The sequence below is a fragment of the Gossypium raimondii genome, chromosome 6 (assembly GCF_025698545.1).
Source record: "Gossypium raimondii isolate GPD5lz chromosome 6, ASM2569854v1, whole genome shotgun sequence".
Classification (NCBI taxonomy): domain Eukaryota; kingdom Viridiplantae; phylum Streptophyta; class Magnoliopsida; order Malvales; family Malvaceae; genus Gossypium; species Gossypium raimondii.
The window spans coordinates 31,028,803-31,035,138 of record NC_068570.1 but is presented as its reverse complement, the minus strand read 5'-3'; the positions used below and the strand labels follow the sequence as shown (position 1 = coordinate 31,035,138).

The 6,336-nt window shown below is 36.2% G+C and overlaps 1 non-coding gene across 1 annotated transcript; it reads right to left on the bottom strand.

Moving 5' to 3' along the window:
- Nucleotides 1-1,680: 1,680 nt before the first annotated feature.
- Nucleotides 1,681-1,787, bottom strand: LOC128042228 (small nucleolar RNA R71). The gene has a single exon (XR_008197433.1). It is a non-coding gene; the product is annotated as a small nucleolar RNA R71 (small nucleolar RNA).
- Nucleotides 1,788-6,336: the final 4,549 nt, after the last annotated feature.

Sequence of the window (6,336 nt, the reverse complement as noted above, 5' to 3'; positions counted from 1 at the left end):
ATTGTTAAGGTACATTTTAGTACACACGTCCTAAGACATGGGTTTAATTTAATTAATATGGCTTAAATTTAATTCGTGTTAGGTTGATTGCATTTCGTCTACTTGAGTTATTAAAATTGTGTTTGTGTTGTTATAGGTCTCAGTAAGATGTTTGATTAAGTAAAACCATGACTAAGTTATTATTGCATTACAATTGTAAGTTAACTAATGAATTAATTATTTAAACGGATTGAAATTGAAATTAATTGACACAATACTTAATCAGTGCATGTTTAATCATCTAAGGTAGCTGAGGGTTAAATTAGCAACGGTATCTAACGATCATTAGCCTTGCATAACTTGCAAGATTATTGTGATTGAACTGTTTCAAGATAGAAATACATTGTCATCTCACATAATCTTTTATGTGCTTATGAGATTGAATTTATTATTTTAATTGGCATAGAGATATGTACAAGAGATTATTTTAATTTCATAAGTATGTATGTGCATTAACACATTTGCTTATTAAAATTTGTTTAATCGATTGAATTGACATAGAGGTATGTATGTGCATTAACACATTTGCTTATTAAAATTTGTTTAATTGATTGAATTGACATAGAGATATAGTCAAGAGATAAGTGGATTTTGGTAGGTAAGTATGTTCATAAGTTAGAAAATTACCGAGTTGCCGTGAATTTATTAGTAACAACATGAACATTAGTTTAATAATTCTAAGTTAATAAATGTAATTAATCTAGCACAATTATGTCTTCTTGATTAAAATCATATTTTGAAATCGTGCATTGGAACTTTTATTTTATTTTTATTTATTTTACTTGGTAAAAATCCTAATTTTTAATCACTTCCTTAAACCAAAATATTTTTCTTCACCAAAGTGTTTTAAATTGCATTCATAAATAATTATTTTCAGGGTCCTTGTGGGTACTATAACTCAACATTTACTTGTCACTTTATTACTTGTTGCGATTGTGTACACTTGCACATTTCCGTTGTTCCAAGTTTTTGGTGCCATTGCCGGAGACTATTTTAAAAAGCCATTATTTGTGAATTTGTTAATTTTGCATTTTGGTTTATTTTCTATTCAATTTTAACTTAATTAATTTTTTTCTATGTTTGTTTCAGGTGTTCATGAGTATTGATCGAATTATCGGTTTACTCCCCGTAGATCCTGAGATTGAAAGAAATTTTCGACAGTAAAAAAGACAAGCAAGTCAGAAAAGGACCGAAAAGATGAACTTTGAAAACCCGAATCAAGGAAACAGAGCAAACCCTACTCAAAATCCTATCCTTATTGCTGATGATAGGGATAGAGCTTTAAGACAATATGTCGTGCTAGTGTTTCATGATCTTAATTCGGGTATTAGGGGACCCGAAATTGAGGCATAACAGTTCAAGCTAAAGCTAATCATGTTCTAGATGCTTCAGACAGTGGGCCAATTCAGTGGAATGCCTACCGAAGATCCTTATCTTCGCTTAGGACTGTTTAAGGAGGTGAGCGATTCTTTCAAGTTAACTAGAGTACCCGAAGATGCACTACGATTGAAGTTGTTCCCATATTCTCTAAGGGATAGAGCTCGAGCCTGGTTGAATTCATTGCCATCAAATTCAGTTTTCACATGGCAAGAGTTAGCAGAAAGATTCCTCATGAAGTATTTTTCGCCGAGCAAGAATGCTAAGTTGAGGAACGAGATCACTGCTTTCCAACAAATGGATGATGAGTCCTTGTATGAGGCATGGGAAAGGTACAAAGAATTATTAAGGAAGTGCCCTCATCACTGAATCCCTCGTTACATCTAACTTGAGATGTGTTATAACGGTCTCAATGCTCACACGAGGATGGTAGTAGACGCTTCTTCTAATGGTGCTTTCCTTTCTAAGTCTTATAACGAGGCTTATGAAATCATCAAGAGGATTGCCAGCAACAATTATCAATGGCCAACCAGTCAAGTAGCGTCAGGAAGACAAGTCGTTGTAGTACATGAAGTCGATGTTCTCACCTCATTTGCATCTCAGGTATTTTTGATTTCCTCAATGCTTAAAAAATTTACCACTAATGGGTTTAAAAGTCTTGCTGCTCAACCACCGAACCAATTTGAAAATATAACCTGTGTCTATTGTGGGGAAGGACATCTGTTCAAAGAACATCTATCGAACCCAAAATCCATGTATTACATAGGTAACCAGAACCAAAATCGAGGAATGCAAGGACTGCAATCCAATTTCTATAACCCGTCGTGGCAAAACCACCCGAATATTTCCTGGAGTAACCAAGGGGCTGGAACCAGTAACACTTATGCACAACCCAGACCGAACCAACCACCGGCTTTTCCCAACAAGTTCAAAAACCAACTCCACTTGAACCTTCCAATAGCCTAGAGAACCTATTGAAGGCATATGGCAAAAAATGACGCCACTCTAAGGAATTTGGAAAATCAAATAGGTCAACTTGCTACTGAGCATAGGAACTGACCACAAGGTGCTTTACCTAGTAATACGATGAATCCGAGGAATCCAGGGAAGGAGCACTGTAAAGCATTAACATTGAGTACCGAAAAGACATTACAGCCCAAAACCGTCGAAGTTAAAGAGAAGCCAGCTGATGCTCAAAACTCAGTGGAAGTTCAACCGAGTGTTGAAATTCCAATTGCGCCAAAACCAGAATTTGTAAAATTGGATAAGGTAATTTTTGAACCAATTAATTCTGATAAACTAACAACCTCGTTAGATACAGAGTTACCACAAAAGACGAATCAACCGGTTCCAGTAAAGAAACCTCTACCACCCTACCCTCAAAGACTTTAGAAACAGAAGCAGGAAGTCCAATTCAAGAAGTTCCTAGACGTACTCAAGCAACTTCATATCAACATCTCGTTGGTATAAGCACTTGAACAGATGCCGAACTACGTCAAATTCATGAAGGATATCTTGTTCAAGAAACAAAGACTAAAAGAATTTGATATGGTAAACTTAACAAAGGAATGCAGTGCATATCTTCATGATAAACTACCCCCGAAGTTGAAAAATCCTGGATGTTTTACCATACCTTGCAACATTGGAGCAACGTATTCTAGTAAGACACTATGTGATTTAGGTGCGAATATCAACTTGATGCCCATGTCAATATTTAGAAAGTTAGGGACAGGTGAAGTTAAACCTACTACGATTACACTTCAATTAGCAAATCAATCCTTAGCACATCTAGAAGGAAAAATTAAGGATGTATTGGTACGTGCAGATAAATTTAATTTTCCTCCTAACTTTGTTATTCTAGACCTTGAACTAGACAAAAAAGTGTTAATCATCCTAGGAAGGTCTTTCCTAGCAACTGGAAGGACCCTTATTAATGTGCAGAAGGGCGAGCTTACTATGTATGTTCAGGAGGATCAAGTAACATTTAATGTTTTTAAGTCTATGTTATTTTCTAACACACTTGATGATTGCTCTACAGTGTCTGATTTAAAGGAGTTAATCATGGAAAAGGAACTCAACTTTGTTGAGGACCCGTTGGAGCAAATTTTGACATCAAACCCTCCAAGTGATGAAGAGGAGGATGAATACTTAGCTTTTCTAGAAGCTAATCAAAGGGAATTTAATCCACAATCGAACTAAGGTTCAAGTCCTGGGTTGCGCAATGGATTGTTATTTTGCTGCTTGAGCCGTGAAGGTGGCAGAGTTGGAGTGGAATACTACCGAAGGAAATTTGAACTGGTCATGGAGGGAGTTGAGGAGAAATTGGTGGAGTGATAAGGGGAGAGATTTAAGGAGAAAATCGAAAAGTTGAGGAGGGGAGGAGTTGTGTCGATTTGGGACTCTAGCACTCAAGGAATTTTGACTAAGGGGAATACAAGTGCTAAATTGGTCATTCCAGGTATTCGGTATTGGAGTCTTTCTCTCTTGCACAGGTGAAAATTCTGGTCAGTTTTTGCTTTTGGCATTTGGTACCGATTTTGGCAAATTTTGAGTCGTTTCTGCTCATCTTCTCTATTCTTTTTTCTTCATTTTTGCTTTTGGCTAAATCTCTCCATTGTCTTTCTTCTTGTTGGTTGAACCTCTTTCTCCTTCTCTACTATTCTCTACCAAAATTTTCTTTCCTTTTTCCCTCTCCACTTTGTTGCTTATTTTCTCGTTCTTATTTTCCGAAACCACAACATCTACTCTTTCTTCTTTAGGCCGAATCCTTGTGGCTGAATTCCACATCTAGTTTTCCTCATCTTTCTTTTCTTTTTCTCCTCACCCACTCGGTTTTCTTAACCAACTTCTCCCCTCTTGTTTCATCTGATCACCGTTTTCCCCTTTCTTTTTGGGGCCAATCGTCAAGCTACTTCTCGCCATTGTACTCTCGCATGTTGGGTAAGTATAGTAAAATAAATTCTTTTCCCTTATCAAATAAATTTAAGTGCTTATCAATTATAGTTGGTGCCTAGGAATCTTGAGAAGGGACGAAGGTTGGCAAATACCTGAGTAAGCAAACCGTTCTTCTTCGCTCGATCATAGTTGGGTAAGTGAGCAATCTTGACGACTTAAGTGTAATTAACTGTGTAACTGTGTAATCAATTAATGAAGTTGATTTCCAAATATAGGTTCGGCATCCGTGGATTTAATCACACAATCTCCGCTAAGAATCGGCAAAAGCCAAAAAGCTGAAACTTCGGCATCTGAGGCCTCACGAGTGTGCGATCGCTTGTGTGGAAAAATAGAGCCCACAATTGAGAGCGGTAGATTGAAGAGACCATTATGAGTGTTCTCGTGCACTTGGGCCATTATGAGCCTCGTTGGGTCGAAATGGGCAGTGTGGGCCCAATGGGCTCGTGGGCCCCACACGGATAAAAAGTATGAAAAGTAGCAAAAATTTTATTAGGCTACGTAGATCACATAATCGGGATTTAATTTGGGCCAAATGGGTCACACGAGCGTGTGGGCCCATTTGGGCCGAATAGTGGGCTTGAGCCCAATTGCCTGGTTTCGACCAATTGGGTCATCTGTGTCGGTCGAGGTGACTGAAGACCTTCAAAAAGGTCATTAACTATACTAAAATACCCTCGATGGGTAAATTATCAAAATACCCTCGATAGGAAAATTATCGAAATACCCCCGAAGGGTAGAATGACCGTTGTACCCCTAAGAGATAAGATGATTGTTATGGCCTTATGCTTTCTATGACCGTATGCTTTATGATATTTATTTCACTGCTACTGAGTATGACATATTGCATCCACGTATAATTTATGACATGACATATTCAGAAATATGGGATGAGTCAATGGGAAGCGCTCTTACGAAAATATTTAATAACCCGTTTACTTTTGTGCCTGAGTTTACAGATTTCATATTTGAACCATGGAGTCCACTATCGAAGAGGGAGCGAAGCGATTCATGCAAAAACAAAGAAGATAGAGCAAAAGATAAGTCGAATTCGGAGGGATCTGTAAATAAATAAAAAGAAAGGATCTTGACTTTATTTTATTTCCATTCTTAGGTTATTTAATATTTTAGGATTAGTTTTTATTAGGAATTTTTAATTTCATACAATAAAACAAGAGGTGGAAATCATAAAAAAAATGAACAAGTTGCAAAGTACAAAGTGTGGTAATAGATATATACATGTCTAGGATTGAATCTAAAAAGAGCTTGGTACTTAAGCAGTCAAATTGACTCACCTCCTCTTTTCTAGAATCCTACCTGGTGTATAGTATCTATTCACTTTTAACAATGAGGGCATTTTTCATCTTAAGTAGGGGGACCGAAAAATTGAAATTATTTCCTCTCAGAATAAATGTTTCTTTTAATTATGATTAGGATATATTTTGTTCAAAAATTTGAAATTTTGTTAAGTATGTTAAACTTCAGTATAAATAAAGTTCGATTACTTCAGTAATTGTTATGTTAGCTAAATTATGACATAAATGTATTTTTGATAAAGCATGCAAATCATACCATAAAATTTTTAGTTCCTTAGGAAAGTTCGGCATGCATGAAAGTACGAAGTCTCTAGAATTGACCTAGTAGTTTCTTAAGGCTAAATCCTAAGAAGCATCGAATGTTGAAAATGATTTAGGCAACTCTTGTTTGGACCGTTTGAGTCTTTCAAGCCAACCTTAATGAATTTTTATCTCTTGAAACCCAAATTTGAGACTATATGGCCTAATTTTATTTGAACCCTTGCAATATTTAGCCGTCACTTTTCTCTTAATTATTTTTAAATTGTCCCAAACACTAGACTCAGTACTATTCAGAATGTTCTTTGAAAATAAGTTTAGGAGAGTATCAAATGCTCAAAAAATTGTAGTACATACAGCAAAATGGTCGTAAAAAAAGAAAAGAAGAAAATAT